General features: G+C 40.9%; 1 long non-coding RNA gene across 1 annotated transcript; it reads right to left on the bottom strand.

The window, feature by feature from the left end:
• Nucleotides 1-705: 705 nt before the first annotated feature.
• On the bottom strand, nucleotides 706-2,497 carry LOC134213867 (uncharacterized). Its single transcript, XR_009979557.1, has 3 exons — nucleotides 2,120-2,497; nucleotides 1,992-2,059; nucleotides 706-1,931 (listed from the first exon to the last, which is right to left on the bottom strand). It is a non-coding gene; the product is annotated as an uncharacterized LOC134213867 (long non-coding RNA).
• Nucleotides 2,498-21,321: the final 18,824 nt, after the last annotated feature.

Genomic DNA, 21,321 nt, shown 5'->3' with positions numbered 1-21,321 from the left:
CTGTCCTCTGTAGTTTTCTTCCCACTAAATTTGCTCAATAAACCATTAATTTCTCCTTCTAGCCGATTTTTCAATTGTTCGCCTTGCGGCCCACGAACCTGCAACCGCCCAACTCTCAACGAATAATGTTTCAAACGAGAAATACACCTATCATCCGGTCCTTTCTCCAATTGTTTTTCAATAGAACCAATTTTTCCCAGAATAAAATCAAAAACTTGATCCACCGTACTTTTCGATCCATATTCCCTCTCCTCTTTCACATCATCAAAGAAAAGATTCCTCAATAATCTTTGTTTCGACTCCAAATCACTTCTCGTTTCCTCTTCCCTATTCCTAAGAATCAATTCGTAATCCACCTCTTCATTCGTTAAGTGATCCGCCCTTGGGAATCTATGAGCCATTTTAGTTTTATCTGTACAACAGCTTTAGAAAACCCAGAATAAATATATATATTTTTCTTAATGCTGATTCTCTGTACTTTTTTTTTTTACTTTACGAAAATATCTCCGTAATACTTAAAATGCACTATATCCTCAAACTTTATCTCCAGATACTTCAATATTTCAACGTAAATCCCAAACAATATACATCATACAACCAAACATAAGTAACAAACTCTAAAAAACTCATGAACATAATTTAACATAATAACTTAATATGGACCATAAGAACTAATATGCAAAATTTACTCCAGATATTCACAAAAACCTACAATAAGACCTTTCAGTTGGGCGCCATTTTGTAGCTGGCGCTGGCCGATCTCGGAAAAATGTGCAGCTTAAGCGCCACTCCGGTAAGGGAGGCCGCACATTCCTTTTTAGTTTGCCCGGTGAGACTCCGCTTAGGGCGAGTCCATTTATTATTTCTGAAAAGAAAGCGATCGAACCAGCGCATCTACTTCCTACACCTGAACTGGGTATTTTACCTTATGCAACCAACCAAAACTGTCACGCTACGAACTGTTCCTCCAAAGATCCCGGTAAGACGTCACCCATGCCCAACAAGCGATACAACTTATGCTGTACGTTATTTTCTCATCATCGGAGATTCCACCCGTTTCCGCAAGAGGCGCGACTAGTATGGAAGAGACAACGCAAATACGCAAGACGCCACATTCATTTGCGCCACGCAACACTAATTAATCGACACGCAGTGACTAAACCATATTTCTAACATTTAAACTGAACAAACTACGTAGGTACTCCATGTATGGTTGGTAATAAATAACAAACATTTATTTACGAAAAATCATGGCCAAAAACAAGGAGATTTATTATATTAGCATGCTTCTATTTCAATTTGTGTTGTACGTACTTTCTAATTCTAACCTACATTTGTGCGTTTCTATTCTTCGTGCTTCTACTCTGCTTGTGCTACTCCATTCATAGTTATCAATCGACGATGCGGCGACCGATCTAGCTAGCCATATGCACCCGGGTGGCTTACACAATAGGGTTGGGGGTGTTCCGAAAACTACGTGTACACGTTTTGATTTTACTCCCGCTCAACCGAAATGGTTATTGGACGTCGGGACGATTGTCCATTCGTCGTGATTCCTCGACCTATGGTCGGCAAAAAACTTTCCTCCGAGGCGTCCTCACCGGACGCCCCACTCCACAAAAAAAGATCGATTGGAATAGGCGACTCACCGATTAGCTGCAGTAATTTGACGATGTGCTGCTGTGGTGTATGCGCTCCTGGTACGTTGCGCGGTAGGGTGGGACTAGATGCCGGTTTAGTCGCGCTTCCACGTGGATGAAGACTTTCGCGGGGGGCCGTAGGCTGAGTCTGGCCACGTTGTGGCTATTGATGACCACTGCAATGGGATAGCGGCGTGTTGGCGGGCCGCTGGCTTCTGATGGCTGCAAGAAGCCGCACTCTTCGCGTCGAAAAGCAGGAAGCGTCGCTAGCAAAATAGATATAGCCGTAGGCTATTCACAAGCATTTAGCACATTCACACATTTTCTTAACAAGCAGATTAAGCACTTTACCTGTCGCTTCTTCTTGAACGCACACACTTTGTACAGCCTTATTCTAAAGATAACTTTTGTTCTAAAGACTAACAAAGAAACAATGAACAGATTAAAATTAAGAAATATAGCCACGTCACTGAACTCACATTCAACGGTTATTCGACTCGGACAAGCTCGCGACACTTCTACACTAATCTGCAGCTCGAACGAGAGTGAAGTGCAACCTTGACCCTCAGATTAGGGAAGGTGACTTCGGCCGAACTAAACGGAAGTTCGATTTTCCCGCGATCATCTTCGAAATAGTTCGGTAGTGCAAAAGTTTAAAGTTGGATGCTCGCTCAGTTTCGGTTTTGATCGTGAATCTTTTCCCATCTTTCTCAAAGATAACAAATGACCCTGACCTTCGCGAATGCTCTCCTGTATTATGGCCGTCCTCGCGAGCTTTCCCTAATGAGTTTTTCGTCTAATTTATGGCGCAGAATCTACTACCTCATTGGCTTTCGTGTCGTACCAGTTGATAAGGTTTTACTCAACGGCGAACTTTGACCAATGCTCATGAATTAATCATTCACTAACTACCCATTCAATAACATATTATTCAAATCTATAATTATTTATTTAGGACGATGGAGCGTAGGCTACACAGGCTTGTACCATCTACGAATTTGAACGAATTGGTCGATGATAATGCTAATGCTTAAATTGTTAAACCATAATTACTCGTAGTGCACTATTTATTATAACAAATAATGTCAATTATATGACCAGACTGATTAGAAATCGAGATGAATATCAGGCTAACATGACAAACATTTGTCATTATGTCAAACAGTGCACTAATAGCTTAACTATTTGTGTCCGTAAATAAAATGCAATGTCCAAAATAATTTAATTTTTAATGTTTTCAAGAAAAATGCCTATATTTTACAAAATGATATTCATGCTGCGATCTTAAGAATTCCTTTAGACATACTATTGAAATTTTATAAGGCAGCCTTATGATGAACCTACACATTAATTTTTACTGGTTCATCCGAAAGTTCATTTCGTTCCATAAGGCTACCTTATGATTTTCAAACTGTTTTCTTGTGGCAAAATTTCATAAGGCAACTTAATGAACTTCGAAAGGTTTTTTACGCCAGTGTACGAAATTCCTCCAAGGATTCTCCCGAAAAGTTGTTCACAAATAAAATATCGTAAATATTATTTCGCCGGAAATTTGTTTAGGAATTCTTCCGAAATTGTTTCCAAGAACTCTTTCACAAATTCTTCCAAGAACCCGACTAGAAGAGCATAACAAAAATTTAACACAATTTTAACGTATTGTAATATTTATAACTTATATTGATTCAATTTTGTTCTTAGTAGCCATTATCTTTCAAATGTTGTAACAAGATGTTATCATAATATGATTTAAAAAAATGCTTAACACTGAACTACCCAACAGTAGGCAATTTAAATGGATGTAGCAAAATCTTCCAGGCATAGATATCACAACGCTGATATAATATGAAAACGTTGCCAAATTGTAATGATTTTAGTTTCAACCAAAAACAAAAAATTCTGATTGTTTATTACAATCTGGAGACCTATCACGACCTGTAAAAATTTCTGCACAGTAAACAATATATTTTGTATCTGATTCTGTTATAAATTTTTAACAAAATATGTTATTTTTATGATAAAATTGTAACAAATTTTGATATAGTTTTTTATTTCAAGTAGTGATAGAAATACCTATAGTTTCATAGAAATTTTGATATTTTAACAACATCCTGTACCATTCATTCATTTCATTTATTTAGTTAACATCTAAACAGATAACACTGAATCAACAATTTGACGCCACAATGCACGGTTCGAGGCCGCATCTCTCCATCCTCGGATACGCCCCACGCTCGCCAAGTCGTTCTGCACCTGGTCTGCCCATCTCGCTCGCTGCGCTCCACGCCGTCTCGTACCTGCCGGATCGGAAGCGAACACCATCTTTTCAGGGTTGCTGTCCGGCATTCTTGCAACATGTCCTGCCCATCGTACCCTTCCGGCTTTAGCTACCTTCTGGATACTGGGTTCGCCGTAGAGTTGGGCGAGCTCATGGTTCATTCTTCGCCGCCACACACCGTCTTCTTGCACACCGCCAAAGATGGTCCTAAGCACCCGTCTCTCGAATACTCCGAGTGCTTGCAAGTCCTCCTCGAGCATTGTCCATGTTTCATGTCCGTAGAGGACAACCGGTCTTATAAGCGTCTTGTACATGACACATTTGGTGCGGTGGCGAATCTTTTTCGACCGCAGTTTCTTCTGGAGCCCGAAGTAGGCCCGACTTCCACAGATGATGCGCCTTCGTATTTCACGACTAACGTTGTTGTCAGCCGTTAGCAAGGATCCGAGGTAGACGAATTCCTCGACCACCTCGAAGGTATCCCCGTCTATCGTAACACTGCTTCCCAGGCGGGCCCTGTCGCGCTCGGTTCCGCCCACAAGCATGTACTTTGTCTTTGACGCATTCACCACCAGTCCAACTTTTGTTGCTTCACGTTTCAGGCGGGTGTACAGTTCTGCCACCTTTGCAAATGTTCGGCCGACAATGTCCATGTCATCCGCGAAGCAAATAAATTGACTGGATCTGTTGAAAGTCGTACCCCGGCTGTTACACCCGGCTCTCCGCATGACACCTTCTAGCACAATGTTGAACAACAGGCACGAAAGTCCATCACCTTGTCTTAGTCCCCGGCGCGATTCGAACGAACTGGAGTGTTCGCCCGAAATCTTCACACAGTTTTGCACACCATCCACCGTTGCTTTGATCAGTCTGGTAAGCTTCCCAGGGAAGCTGTTCTCGTCCATAATTTTCCATAGCTCTACGCGGTCTATACTGTCGTATGCCGCCTTGAAATCAACGAACAGATGGTGCGTTGGGACCTGGTATTCACGGCATTTTTAAAGGATTTGCCGTACAGTAAAGATCTGGTCCGTTGTCGAGCGGCCGTCAACGAAGCCGGCTTGATAACTTCCCACGAACTCGTTCACTAATGGTGACAGACGACGGAAGATGATCTGGGATATCACTTTGTAGGCGGCATTAAGGATGGTGATCGCTCGAAAGTTCTCACACTCCAGTTTGTCGCCTTTCTTGTAGATGGGGCATATAACCCTTCCCTTCCACTCCTCCGGTAGCTGTTCGGTTTCCCAGATTCTGACTATCAGTTTGTGCAGGCAAGTGGCCAGCTTTTCCGGGCCCATCTTGATGAGCTCAGCTCCGATACCATCCTTACCAGCTGCTTTATTGGTCTTTAGCTGTTGAATGGCATCCTTAACTTCCCTCAAGGTGGGGGCTGGTTGGCTTCCATCGTCCGCTGAACTGACGTAGTCATCTCCTCCGCTGCCTTGACTTTCACTGCCTGTACTCTCAGCGCCATTCAGATGTTCCTCGTAGTGCTGCTTCCACCTTTCGATCACCACACGTTCGTCCGTCAAGATGCTCCCATCCTTATCCCGGCACATTTCGGCTCGCGGCAAGAAGCCTTTGCGGGATGCGTTGAGCTTCTGATAGAACTTGCGTGTATCTTGAGAACGGCACAGCTGTTCCATCTCCTCGCACTCCGCTTCTTCCAGGCGGCGTTTCTTCTCCTGAAAAGGCGGGTCTGCTGTCTCCGCTTCCGTCTATAACGTTCCACGTTCTGCCGGGTACCTTGCTGCAGCGCGACCGCCCGCGCTGCGTCCTTCTCCTCCAGAATCTGTCTGCACTCTTCGTCGAACCAATCGTTCCGTCGACTTCGACCCATATACCCGACGTTGTTCTCCGCTGCGTCGTTAATGGCTGCTTTAACTGTACTCCAGCAGTCCTCAAGAGGGCCCCATCAGGCTCACCCTCTTCCGGCAACGCTGCCTCGAGATGCTGCGCGTATGCAGTGGCGACATCAGGTTGCTTCAGTCGCTCTAGGTCGTACCGCGGCGGTCGTCGGTACCGAACATTGTTGATGACGGATAGTTTTGGGCGCAGTTTAACCATCACCAGATAGTGGTCAGAGTCGATGTTAGCGCCACGATAGGTCCTGACGTCGATAATGTCGGATAAGTGCCGTCCATCAATCAGAACGTGGTCGATTTGTGATTCAGTCTGCAGTGGTGATCTCCAGGTGTACCGATACGGGAGGCTGTGTTGGAAGTAGGTGCTGCGAATGGCCATATTCTTGGAGGCGGCGAAATCAATTAGTTGTAGGCCGTTTTCGTTCGTCAGCCGATGAGCGCTGAACTTTCCAATAGGTGGTCTAAACTCCTCCTCTTGGCCAACCTGAGCGTTCAAATCTCCTATGATGATTTTGACGTCGTGGCTTGGGCAGCTGTCGTACTCACGTTCCAGCTGCGCGTAGAATGCGTCCTTATCATCATCAGTGCTTCCGGAGTGTGGGCTATGGACGTTGATTATGCTGAAGTTGAAGAACCGGCCTTTGATCCTCAACCTGCACATTCTTTCATTGATCGGCCACCACCCGATCACGCGCCTTTGCATATCGCCCATCACTATGAAAGCTGTTCCCAGCTCGTGTGTGTTGCCGCAGCTCTGGTAGATGGTATGATTACCTCTAAACGTTCGCACCATTGATCCCTTCCAACAAACCTCCTGCAGCGCTACGATGCCGAATCCACGGTCGCTTGAGCACATCGGCGAGTATGCGTGTGCTTCCGATGAAGTTGAGAGATCTGCAGTTCCACGAACCGAGTTTCCAATCGCTAGTCACTTTTAGTCGCAGTCGTCTTCGCCGATGGTTCCGGTCTGTACTCTCTTGTTGATTGTTCGTTGCTTATGATTTTTAAAGGCTGGCTTGCAGGGCCTGACACCAAACCCCTAAATTTCCGGAGGACCATTCCTCCTTATTTCCGGTGGACCATGGTGCACAGTTTCACTTAGAGTCCCTCGCTGGCACTCGGACGATCAGCCGCCCTAACATGGAGAACAGACGCTGTTGTGAGCCGATCCTGACATGGAGAACAGACGCTCAATAAGCTTTGCACCTTCGGAGAGGAACAACCCTCCCCCCCTTCCCTGTCAGCATACGACCATAGTTCCCACCGGGGTTGGTTACCCGATCTTCCCTAAGGTTGCTCGTATCCCGGCCAGCACCGCGGGGAGGTAGGGATAGGAGTTGCTGGGTAAGAGGCTAAGGACCGCGAGATGGGGTCTATTTTATTCCTTCAGGTACCATGTTTCTAACTAATTTTGTTATAAAAATTTAGTTTAAACTCGGGCTGAAAGTCTCCAGACATAAAATAAATTAGTATAACATAATAAAATATGTTGATATAATTTTGATATGACCTTCTAGTCGGGGAGGCATTTGAGAAAATACTCAAAAAGCAAATACAAACTGTAAGTGTTGGTTATGTTATGTCGAGAGTGTTACCGAGAAATCCGTGTTTAGTGTACTGTATTTCGTGGAATAAATGTTGTAAATACAGGTAATACTCGTGTCTCAGTGTAGATTTTTCCCAGTCAGCCCCGTGTGGTGGGCTAGGTCCTAAATTGAGCTCCACCACCACCCAACGCAGCCAACCACTCACTGAGCTGCAGAGTCCCACCACCAGAGGATCGATTAAAGGCCCTTTGGACGGCCGTTAAGGGGTGGCGTAATGTGGCCATTGGGTTACATGGAAGGTCACTGACCGAGGGACGAGGTCATGAACCCCAACACATTATATAAACATCTCCCTGTCCAAATTTCTCCACTAAAGAAAAAGTATTCGATCGAGAAAGTTTATAATCCCGAGCTAGCAAGTTATTGGAAGTGGAGGAGAAGCGGAAATAGAGAAGGTGTTGTAGGCTTCAGGTAATCAAAAGTGACCTCCATTGTGGTGAAACCTGAATTCTTTTTCACAAATCCGCTGAATCCCGCCGTTTTTTTTAATTTACGTTAGAAAGAAAGCCGTAGTGTGCCGTCCTCGACTGATACCGGGATCGTACCCGCTGAAGGCCAATCCGTCACCATATTGGCAGGTCGAGTGTGCACGTGTTCGTCCCGAAAGCTACGACGGACTCCCAAACCACCCCGGAAGACATTGTGTCGCCATCGTTGGGCACCGTCATTCTGGAATTAGCCACCGTTGAAGCATATCGGAGCAGGGGAAGGAGTGGTGGAGAAAGGGAAGGAGTGGTGGAGCTGTGGAAGGAAGTAGGGGCCCCGAAGTATAGGTTAGAGTAGCGAATAAGGAAGTGGGATGAAAAAGGTTTAGGAAGTGTTACGAAGGGATAAGAAGAAAGAGAAGCTGAATAAAGTGTCCTGTTGTAGAAATACTGTGGTTTTCCTACTATTTGAGCGCGAGAAGTACCTATCCGCGAGTTTCTTGCGGTGAGCGTGCCGACCTTGAGGTCGTTTGATTCAGGGAGTCTCTGTATTGCTCGAGGGATACTTACCCAATAATTACATAAATTTCATTGATAGATAACTGCTTTGTCCTCAGCAATCAAATTTTTGAAGTCACCATAGCACTACTACTGCTCTCTTATCTGTTCATGATGATATACATCAAGCTGTGCACGAAAAAAAGGTTGGTTTTCTGTTGATGCTAGATTTTCAAAAGCATTCGACAGGGTGTCACATTATAAACTGCTCCAAAAAATTTCAAGTCATTTCTTGTTTTCACGTGTTTTATGCTGATCAAGGCAGTTATACTGATCGAGTCATATCTTCAAGATCGCAAATAGCCCGTTTTCATTGATGGTCAACGACCTTCCATGTGATTTGAAGTTTTGTAAAATACACCTTTTTGCAGACGACGTGCAGATCTATTTGTGTTCTAACCATGTATCGGAACTGGAACGATTAATAAACCTTGATTTGCAAAATATTTTCCAATGGTCAGAACGAAACCAATTGCCTTTGATTTGAATCCAGTTAAATCATATGTCATGTTCTTCAACAGATCTGGAAACATCCCTGACATGCTACCTCCGATAGTAATCGACATCCAGACTATCGGGTACGTTGACAAAATTACAAATTTGGGCATAATTTTTCAGAATGATTTAAAATTGAATACCCAATTCAATAGTATGTGAAGTAAGTTTTATAGTGGACTTCGTCACCTTTAATTGTCAGCAAGTATGCTACCTAGCGCACTTAAAATTAGATTATTCAAAAACAGGGTTTGCAGAAATCGCTCTCAATAGATAACGAACGACGATAAAAGAAAGGCCAAAACTGTTCCGAATCATAACAAGCCATGATAACGAATGTATCAAACTTAGGGAGAACGGTCCAAAATGCACCCTGGGGCAAAATGGCCTCACTCATAAAATCACTTGTAATACATTTATGAACGAATATTACGATTACAATTCATAATAAGTTATCCATCATTGAGCTCCATTGGAAAAATTTAGCAAAATCCCTTCATATTAGAGATGGGCGCTCCGCTCAGGAGCTGTTCCAAAGATTCGCTTCCTTACATTGAGCTGATGAGTCATGGATCTTTAAAGAAACCCAGCCCAGCAGCTCACTTTAAATTGATGAAATCATTGTCAAACACGCGCCTAGAGAAACTCCCTCGAGCGTACGCACTCGAGTACGCGCGCTGTTGTGTTTTGTACAGCACAAGCGAGCTTGTATGAGCATTCCAGTCCAGTACCGCGCACGTGCTGATCGTTTATTATTTGCACATCAAGCACCATCAAGCCAAGCGACAGCACCATCTAGCCAAGCATACCCACATTACTCGGCGCTACGAACGGACACACAAAAGATACCTAGTAGTGCGGTAGCGAACGAACCGTACTAAGCAAAAGATCCGAAGATCCGAACAACTCACAGTTCCGATCATGACGTCGTCCAGCTCGAAATTGCTGTGGCATGGAAGCGAGAGCTGCGCCACCAGCTCAGACCCGTGCGACACGGATCTCGATCCGGATCAGTCGCGACCGATTCTAGCGAGCGAACCGTGTGGTTCAAACGAACCGAACTGGGAGCTGTGTCTTGCACGGAGCGGATCTTTTACTTGCGACGGGTTTTCCCGCCAGCATACTGCTACTATGTGCACTTGACAATTGACAATTCGCTGTCACCATTTTTTTCCAATCCAGTATTTTTTCAATGTGAAGTGTTCTTTTGGTACCTAATGTTTTATAAACTGTGTATGGAGGGAATCACCAAATAATCACGATGGACCATGGATGGAGATGCACGCGGCGTGGGACACAAAGTCTGGTACTGGATCGTTGCTCTACAATATCGCGGGTACTTGGCTTGTCTTAAAACAGCGTTGGCTAGAAACCAGACAAACAGGAACTGACACACTTACTTCGGATTGGGAACCCTACGCATCTGCTCCTGCTGGTAAGACTAAATGAGGAAGAACATAGTTTTGCTGAACCCGTCAACTTCTGGAGGCTGATTCTCAATAGATGAAAGCAAAGCCTTGTTCGCTTCATACATTTCTCCTGCTGTCGAATGTTGGAGGACGGATACTAAATTAAGATCGCATTCATGAAATTCTACACGTGGTATGTATACGGCTGCACGTTTGGTTGTTAGATAAATGTTTTCAACAAAAAGGTAAGTGGCTAACAAGTTTAAATTTGTTTAAAAATTTATTTACTATTTTTCAAATTAATTTACATATTTTCCTTTGCCATTTATCTAATTCATCCAGACTGTGTATTCCGTGCATGATCAGCACTATCCTCCTAATGTTATGAGCTGATATGATTTGTTTCATATTTTATTTATAACATTTCAATTGTCTTTGGTAGTCGGAATTTACCCACTGGTTGAATTAAACCATGTGTCTATGTATAATATTTTTAAGTTACGTTGAAGCTAACCTAATTAGTACTGGATGTACAAGGAGCTAGTCGTAATAACGAAAGATTGCCACGATTTTTGCAAAAAAAATTGGATATTAATTCGTTTGATATTTGTCCAGTGTTTCAATATACGCTCATTCGCACTACATCAGAGAGTCAGCTTCAGAATCAATCGTTTTTTATGGCCCTCACTCATTTTTCTTGGTATTGCTGAATCACTCATACAATATCACATACTTAAGTGGTGTACAACAAATGCCCGAGCGTTTTTTTTTGCATGTGTAATATTTTTTTTTAACGCTGCGAGTCATCGAAGGTGGAAAACAAATCAATATGTTTATATTTATATGTAGGGTAGAACGTCCTATCGTTGTGGTATGCCCTAATGTTGCGGTAGTGTTAAATAGTCCATTCTGGATATAACACCATTGAAAACAATTGTGGGTACGCTAAAACTCTTCGAATTAATGAATAGAACCGCTTTTGTTTCACAAAATTCCGTTCAAAATGATGAAAAATCATCATTTTTCGTTAAAAATTTGAATCCTTTGAGCCTATTATTGCGGTAGTGCTAAGGTCCTATTGTTGCGGTATCGCTCTCCATAAGAATTACATGCAATACCGCAACAATAGGACTGACCTTCAGAAAATATCGCAACGATAGGCAACTCCTATTATTGCGGTAGTTTGTTTTTATTGTGATAAAAACAAAACAACATAAGTTCAACACAATTCACGTAATATTTACAAAACTATAGTTAACGAGCATCCTATTCAACTACTACAATATGGAAATCGACCAACAGGTAATTTTTGAAGAATTTTTGTAATCAATTTTATTTTGACACGGTGCTTAACCCCTCCATAATAGGTCGTTTTACCCAATATGTTTTTGTAAATGAAAAAACAGGTTTTTTAGATCTTATACGTTATGACAGTATTTGAATTTTCGGAACCTTGTTTTATTATTGATGGAGTAATAATATCAAGTCCCATCTGTTGATCCCCTATGCAATTCCGCTGGCTTTGATCAAAGAGTGGCAAATACGAGTTGTAAGGCCATCTCATACAAATTCTTTTATTTAATGCTTTCAATATTTATCAAAACATTCATTCAGAAATGTTGTTCTAGATTAGTAATTACTCATGAATCACATTCGCAATATTATCCTTATTTTTGGATACTTTTTTTTTCTACGATATGATACATAAATCTTCCCAAAAGATATTCCAAAAAGAATTCAATCCAAAGAATCCAAAGAATCCAAAGCTTGAATTGGGCCCCCTGGTAATAGACACTCAATTCTCAGCCACTGGCAACATATGAAAATTGTTTTAGGAAAACCTGTAATTTACCCTGAACTTTTTTCGAATGTATACATTATCAAATTTAGCTAACCTAAACAAATTAGTTAACTGAATCCCAACAGATTACGGAATACTGCTTTATATCGGCATAGTACATGTATAAAAATATGCGTTAGGATATTTTTTTACCATTAAACAAATTAGGAATCATTCTATTTTTCAAAATGAAAAATAATTATTGGGGTTCATTGAATGTTTGATTCCATATGTGTTTGTTTTATTGGTCCAAAACATATTATTTAGCTGGAGATTAAAAACGCAAATTTAATACTTTTCAGAACAGTTGTGTGCTATTGATAATGGTATGCAAATCAAATGTTTGCTGTTTTCTTAATTTTTCAATTTATGGTCATATGGTCCGAATTTCGAAATTCGAATAGAATTTTCTTGAAATCGGAATGGAATCCTATTCAGATTCCGAATGGAATTCCTAACGCATAGCGAATGAAATTTTTGAAAAAAAAATTTTGAATTCCGAATTTACTTCTGTTTGAATTCTAAATGTTTTTTTTTCTAATTTCTAATAGATGCCTGTTCGGATTTCGAATGCAATACTGTTCGAATTACGATTGGAATTGTGTCTGAATTTTGAACGGAGGTCTTATGAAATTTTGAATGGATTTTTTCTAACTTCGAATTAAATTCTGTCCGAATTTTGAACGGATTTTTTATTCGAATTCCGAATGGAGTTCTGTTTGAATACCAACGGAAGTTCTTTCAGAAACTTTCAGCCCTAGATCACAACATAGGGCAACTGTTCCTTGAATTCATACCATATACCCAAGTCAATACCATTCGAGAACAAAGAATTGGTGCGCAAATTGTTTAATTTCTCTTTTTTGTGAATTTTTTCAGCAGTGAGCACGCCGGAAAACAACAAAACACGACACAAATTTAGCCTAAATTGCCTGTTTTGCGAATGTTATTGATATGGAAGCATGTTATTGGTAGTGGAGCAGATACCCTATATTTATTCTGGCCTTTGTTTGCCTTCTATTTTGACTATCTTCAAATCTTCCTTCTCACAGCATATTTCAAATATATCTCTTTTGTCAACTATCTTCCTCGCTTTCAATTTTGTTTGTAGAAAATGTATTTTAGGCATAGCTAATTCTTTGAAAAGAAAATAGATCAGAGTGCGTTTTTATATGATATACAGATTGTTCAGAAGCTTTTGATCTGCTTGTGTGGTCGATATGTGAATAGATTTAATTAATCGCAATGCTGTACATGGAAACATGCCTCAGAGACGTTTATTTAGGAGTATCAAATTTTCTGTCGGAATTAAGGGAAAAAAGTAGATCATGTTTGTTTGTTGCTTGAAAGGTCACGTACAGTCGTGATTTATTTAGTAGGCAGAACGATCGGCCGGTCATGACATAATTTGTTCTGCTTTGTGAGGTTAGCAGAACGATCGCCCAATCATCGAAATGTTGTTCTGCTTTGTGCGGGTGAGTAAATTAATTAGAAAGTGAAGATGCTCGATGAAGATGTTCGCGTCAATAAGCAGAACGATCGGCCGGTCATCGAAGATATTGTTCTGCTTTGTGCGGTTAGCAGAAAGATCGGCTGGTCATCGACAATTTTGTTCTGCTTAGTGCGGTCGGTAATTAAAATAATTAGTGTTCGTTCGATTATCTTTTGACTTGATCAAACTACACGCTATACACGGCAAACCGTTTACCAAAACGAACCCTGCCACAATACCTACCCCATATATCCAACATCCCAGTGATTTCTCGTGGAAGTGCAGATGACTCGTCGGCTTCTATCAAAGCGAGTATCATGTCAACATTTTCCTACCCATTTCTTAATTGACCTGCATTCGGACACGGCCGGCGCTGGTATTGCTTATTTTTGGGTCACCAGTTCTTACACATTGAAGATGATGTTAGTCCCAAACTTCATCTGTTGGTTCTCTGTGTAATTACAGCTGACCTGGCAATAACGGAGTAGCAACCGTGGGCGGTCAATCATGCTCATGCATGCATACTGCTACATGTGCACTCGGTTTGTTTGTAGCACCGTGCTCTGTATTTTTTACTCTCTTGTTTTATTTCTCTCGCATTTCGGGAACCAATATAGATGAATGGGCTCGCTTGTATGAAAATGTCAACTACGCATAGTTAGAAGCGCGCGCAAACAAGGCATTGATTTACTGTATAAAGTATGAAGAGAAAACTTATGACACGAGATATGGTTCATATATATATCAGAGACTAGGGACTGAATTATGTATTCAAATGGACGATTTGAGGAACGTTATCAACAAAATGTAACTTAGAATTATGAATAGGCAGTTAGTTAGTTAGTTTTTTTGTATAGAAATAAATGTGATGATTCTAAATGAACTCCTAGACTTCAAAACTAGTCAGAAAACTAGGTCAGAAAAAGCGTAATAAACGTTATTAGTTTAAAATTGTCGGTTTTTCAATAGAAATTATTACCTCACTGTAGCTTAACATTTTAAAAAATTCAAAGTTAGGTAAATAGATGAATGATGAATGAATGAATAAATTAATGAATGACATAAATTTTTCAAATTTTTGAACAATAATTAAAATAATAATATTAACAATTATGTTTTATTATATGTAGCATTAAAGAACTGAAGAGCTGATCCAAGGAGCTGACTCTTTTCAATGAGCTGAACGGATCAGATCCGCTCACTGCAATGAGCTGTTTTACCCTCTCTACTTCATATTCACTATAATTTAACGATTTGCTATTCTTCCACCGTAAGATTGTAGTTCAATCCATTAGGAAAAACAAACAACCATGGGTCCACCATCATTTAACATGCAATTAAGTCATTTTAGACCACCATTCGGGCGTTTTGCCCCAGGCCTATTTTTAAAACATTTTTTAAATGCGTTAGAAAGTCATGAAAACCTTATTGATTTGAATAGGAGATCATTGTGAAATGTAGCTGGGTTTGTAAATTTTGCACCTATGCATTAAAATGGTTGGGTATTTTTGTTTATATGGGCGAAAACATTGAAAAAGCTTAAGGGGTGCATTTTGGACCGTTCTCCCCTATATACAAGTGCGAAAAAACAAAATCGGATAGGCAGCCCCCACAGAAAAATGGTGATTCTCGCTTTGTTTTCGCTCCTTTCGTGTTGGTTACTGCACAGCTGTATAGAACAAGTTGAAATGCATCATCAGAGCCAGTGCTCCCCGCATTTGGAGCTTTCTAAAAGAAATTTTCCATAGGGTATAGCATCCCGAATCAGTTCTCTATCATGATAACTTGCGAAAAAGGTCTCTCGCGGTATGCTGCATATCGTAGGGACACGGCAGGTATTTCCGTCCATCGTCATAGGGGCTAAAACCAACGAAAGCAACGTACATTTGCTAGAACTCCACTATAGCAGAACGTTTCTCCTGAGCTTACGATTTGGTACGTATGAGTTTTACAAAAAAGCGTCTCTTTTATTGGATTTCGAGACTATGACGAACAGACGAAAATACCTGCCGTGTCCCTATATGTATACAGAGATGATAAGTGAGAGCCTTGTTCTTTCTCTTTAGGATTCAATCTACTACTAACTACCCCATTTAACGTACGGATGTGAATTAAAAAAACAGTATCCTTCGCAGATTACGAGCAGCTGTTGATTTGTAAAATGTATTGATGTAGTATTGATGTATTATTAAGTAGTTGTTGCGTTCGATGGATATTCAATTTGTCATATTACTCTAGAGTTTCTCATCTTCAACCTCATCTGCTTGGCTGTTTATTTTCTATTTTTTAAATTTCCGTTGCAATGTAGCCCTGTTAAGAATAATTAACACATCTAAGCCGAAATATTTGTATGACAAACTTCAAGCGTTCCGTGGTACTCGTGAAAGAAATTTTATTTCTTTATCACGTTTCAGAACATCCTATTATGGAAATACTTTATTTTCGCTTTTAAAATTTTTTTCCAAGTGGGGACCTTTAGGAAAAATGCGAAAAAAAAATGTTTTTTTTAAATAACTTCGGAACGCAATGACTGATGATTGGGCTAATTTTTAATAGCGAAAAATGAGGAAGGATTCCGCGTTGAATGCAACCTGTTGCAAGTAAATCGAATAAGGCTAAGTACAAAAAAGCTGAGTCGATTGGTATATAACACTATGGGTCTCCGAGCCTTCTATCAAAATTCCGGTTTTGAAGTGATCCTATAGCCTTTACGTACATATACTTAGTATACGCGAAAGGCAAAAAGGTATAAACCTTACTCTACTAGAATTAGAACAAATGAATAAGTAAATGAATAAATAAATATTTTCTAGAAACGTTGACATGTACTTAAGTGCTTAAGTGAGCGAATTCCAATGCCCTATGCTAATTATAACATTCATAACATGCATTTAAATCGTTGAAAAGTACAACTTTCAAATCAACAAAATGAACAAAACCGTAATCTTCACCTCAATATTATTTCTCTTGATTATGTTCCAACAGAGACAATTGCTTTTCTATTTCAACCCAGACTGAAACGGTAAATAAATTATAGCTTTCGAGCAAATGCGACGGATTTTGAATTCCGTTGTCGATTCGGTTCGAGATTTTTTTTCTCATATCCAGAAACGCTTAGCTTCGTTTGAAATCTTGGCTGCACTCATGTGCATAGATTTCCAATTCTTACGTAGGTAATCATTTATTCAAGCAGTCGACGGTCCTCTATAGGGTCCTACGCTTCACTCTGCATACACCGCACATAAGACCCTATGGGGCCATCCATGCGTACGTCACGATTTTAGGCCTTAAGGGCTCAGAGAAACGTAATTTCAAATTTTAAATTTCGAGCGTTAAAGGCCATAGAAAATAACCAAATTTCGCGTGACGTACTTAATGGGTCTTCCCTTGTTCATGTCTTGTTTCGGTCGAGAAATTGGTCTGTTTGCACATGCATACACGGACCGAGTGTGTTCGAGGACTTTTCGGTATTTATCCTTCATACGTTGGTTATCTGACACCCCCTTTCTCCGGGAGGATGAGCGAGAGTGTTCTATGCATGTATTTATCTCAGTTTTGCCAGGCGGCAGAAAAAGAACTTTTCCTATGGGTTGAGATGAAGGAGTTGGAGCAGTTGTGTGGCAGAAGCAAATGAGTTCGGCAACTATGCACGTCGCTTGATGGTGGTTGGAGATAGTGCACGGAGTAGGTTGTTGTAATATAAGATGAAGGTATTTCTGAGAGCAGAAAATGGGGGTTTCTTTATGTTGGAAACTTTTTTCCGGCTCAAGTATGCTTATGTGCTTTGGCTCAGTCCGAGAAAGGAATGGGGCTTTTGTAGTCAGATATCGATTTTTAAGTCACCCCTTCGTTGTAGCATTTGACAGTGCCCCATACTAAAGTGTATGATGTTATGATTTTAGTTCAACACACGAACTAATAAAGGATATTTTCATTATCGCAGTGGAATAAGCCTCTTGCATGTTGATGAATCCACATTCAACTGGATTACTTTGAAATGGCAAACTCAATTACTAAGGGGCAGGCTCGCTCGGTAATTGAAGACATTTCTCCGCATTAGTTAGGGTCAAAGATTTCTGTCAACTTCGAATGCTCACTTTTAATTGAATTCCGTTCACATGCACGACGTCCCCTTTCCTACCGCGTGCTCAAGGCTTTGATTTTTCCCTATACGGTAGAGGATATCTTCAATAAGAAAGTAATTCAATGGGGAACAATGTACCTTCTTCAATGGATTTCCGACCAATAATGATGTCAACATGTTCCTTTTTCCTGTTTCCGGCACTGGATGCCATCAATGTACATATTCACAGGTTGGAATGCAGTTCCCTTTTATGCATATCCGAACAGAGAGTTGTCCTTCACGTACTCGTCCTACATATATTGCTATTTCCTTGGACGTTCGAAAAAGTGGAAAGGAAGGTATTTTAATTTGTGCATTTTAATTTAGAAGGTTCCTTTGCTTCTGATGGTATTCTTCGGACATGTAACATGTGCGATTTGCAAAACGATGCAATTGGTGACGATTTTGTCGACTTGCAGTCAGAAAATCAGCTTGCAGTGCTTTGGGGTGGAGATAGGCTTCATCAACCCAACCTACTAATGTTTCAAAGAAGAATTTTCAACGGAAACAATTTAAATTTAAAGCTTATTTGAAGCTATAATATATTCAAATTGTTTTCATTTTTGTGGAAGTTAAGATTCTAAAATTTACATATTTTTTTAATGTTTAGATGGTTAGATTCTAAGATTTTGAGTTTCAAAGATTTTTAGAATATAAAATTGATGGACGTTATTCTGACAGTGGTATCTTATCATAGTCCTTATTTCGTTGCCGGGTCGGTTGTCAAAATAACGTTCTCTTTTCTTCTATCTCCTTTTTCGTGGTATATGAGAGGCTTCAATAAGCTACCTTACCGGGGTCGCGTTACCTACATCGCGATGATGGGGCTGCCACCTTAGGTATAGCTGACGCGATACAGCATTTCGTTAATCAGCCGCTGGGTACCAGGCAGACGCTGTTTGAGCCGCACCTCCTGGTGAACAGACGCTCGAGGCGTACCTTCTCACTCTAGCTGATGTCAGAAGGACAACAGTGCCCAGGCTGCACTACCAGCTAAGTACACAACCCTTAGCTGACGGTCTTTTGTCATCGGACGACCCGTGGAAGCGTGAGATAGGGACTTGTGGGGACCAGAGCTCTGTTGGGCGCTCCTTCCTTGATGTCAACCCACCATTTTGCAGCCCGGTATTTTATGTAGTGGTATTAGTATCTGCAGTGGTATTTGTGAACGAAAATGAATGTGCAATCGTGCTGCTCTAAAATCTACTTTTACTGAAATCTGTTGCAAAAAGCAAGTTGAAATCATAATTGTACTCGAATACTTAGCTTAATGCAACCTTTTCTTGAACTATCAGTTGAAATCCATAAATAAACGATAAATAAAGATGGAATGCTAGCGTAATTCATCATTATAGCGTAAGGAGCCGCGTCATCATGCTTGAAGCTTTGGAACGTGAAAAGCTGGTCCGAGATTCGGTTGACAAATATTCGTCTGGAAAGTGGAAATCCACCTTACAAATTGATACCACAAGACTTTATCCAACTTTAATGATCGCCGGTAGTCCGTCCAGGCAAGATGAAAACGAAGGCCTACTAGATGCTATCGTCAGAACACTACAGAATACTTCAATCCAGCAGATCTTATGAAATTGGATTTCAACACAAAATCGGCACAATACGCTAGGGGCCCTGATTCTACTAGAGGCCCAATCGCAGAAATGTAAGTTGCAGAAGGAGCAAACGACACCAAGCAAAAAATCGAACGTCCCAATTATTTCAAAGGTGCGACCCCTAAAGCACAGCCACCTTATCACTGAGCAGAACAAACCAACCCAAATAAAGAAAGGGAATGTATCGGCAAGGTCATCTTCAAGATCCACAATCAGAGCAACAAATTCAGCAGAATTTCATACACCTCCGTGAGAATCTAAATTCTCTAAGCCACAACACCGTAATGCCTTTCTCCAACTTCAATGATAGCGATAGAGATGCTGCACGACGATCGGTCATAAACTGCGCTCTCACGATCCAGTCTAATGCTCGCCCGATATACGTGATTTGCGTTCTCACGCTCGAACGACGATGCGGTATGATGGTAACTTAATGGCAATGCGCTGAAATCAGTCCGTTATGATTTAATGTCTTTCGAATCAGTAGTCAATGTGATCGAGAGCTAATACCTGCCCATTAACCGGAATAATTGGAAACTCTAATAGATATCAGAATTTCAGCCAAAAATCTTGCTAACCCAACACTTCTGCAATACCTGGTTGAAAAGCTACGGTCTAGAATGCCACTCCAGAAATGCATCGTGAGGCGAAATTGCTATCGTTCTGTAATTTCATACCAACGGTATGGTCGAATCTTTTAATCCATGCAGGAACTAATGAGAACGTTAAGCGATATCTGTTTTGTGGGAAAGTTTATCATTGAAAGTTTATAGAAGCTGTCTCAATCCGCATGAACGTCGCACATCACAGATACGAATGAAGCAATATTTGCCATCATCATTTACTGCATGAAAAACCAGAAGACACATCGAAGACCTATTCGATGATGTCAGCTGAAAGTCATGTTCATCATCACTTCGGATAAGCGATACTCTACAGAAACATTCCTGTGACACTTTTGAAGTCAAAGTGCGTCACCGTTTTTGTTTTCATGGATGAAGGATCGCTATCAACAGTCACCGGTCGCAGTTTGGTTGAAGAACTTGAAGTGGAAGAATCGACAAGTCCGCTCTATGCCGCGAGTGGATCGGAAACTCGATATGAGGATGGTTCACAAATCGTAACTTTCATGAAACATCTGGGAGACTCGACAACCACTCAAAGATTTGTAGATGAGTATTGACTCTGAATGCGGCCTGGAAATCGTTCGGGGAGGATATCTTTCTGGAAATAATTCGATTCCACCTAAACGGCAAGAAAATGTAATTAGTCGAAGAATGGCCATACTGTGGCATCTTCCTCCAAAGGTGGACGAACATAAAGTACTGCTGCAATGCAAGTTGATGACCTTATATTAGCAACTCGACGTGAAATATCCCGTGAAATCATCGACTCACAAATTATCTAGACCAACATTTGAAAAGGGCGTAACAGCCAAAATCATTCCTTCTGATCTCTTCGTTTTAAATTTTGGCTGTTAAGCCCTTTTCAAATGTTGGCCTGGATATCATCGACTACTTTCATCGGAAATTTTAGCATGGTAGTTTTGAAAAAGTCGTCAAAAATAGCGATTTAATGGAAAAGTCGAGTCAAGTACAAGACACTGAAGACGACCACACAGTTGTGGTCGAAATACGTATCTGCAAAGATAACGAAAATTAACTGGTGGAATTAAATGGACAGTACTTAATTCGTCTTAGACGGTTTAGCGATTTAATATTCCCCAGCTGCAGACTATTGTTTAAAAAATAAACAATGGTGTATAGTGATTGAAGCAAATCCAGCGGTTCCAAGATTGTATATATGAATCAACTGTTTTTACCTATCGTGGTGAAGTTAGGCAAAGCATTTTTAAAATGCTGAATTTGTGTTATATCTTGTCTAATTTGCCGACGCGGATCTCCGGTAAGACGCGCGGCTACAAAGCAAGACCATGCTGAGGGTGGCTGGGTTCGATTCCCGGTGCCGGTCTAGGCAAT

This window comes from Armigeres subalbatus, chromosome 1 (assembly GCF_024139115.2).
Source record: "Armigeres subalbatus isolate Guangzhou_Male chromosome 1, GZ_Asu_2, whole genome shotgun sequence".
NCBI lineage: Eukaryota > Metazoa > Arthropoda > Insecta > Diptera > Culicidae > Armigeres > Armigeres subalbatus.
The sequence above is the reverse complement of the archived record's forward strand: the minus strand, read 5'-3'. Positions and strand labels throughout refer to the sequence as shown.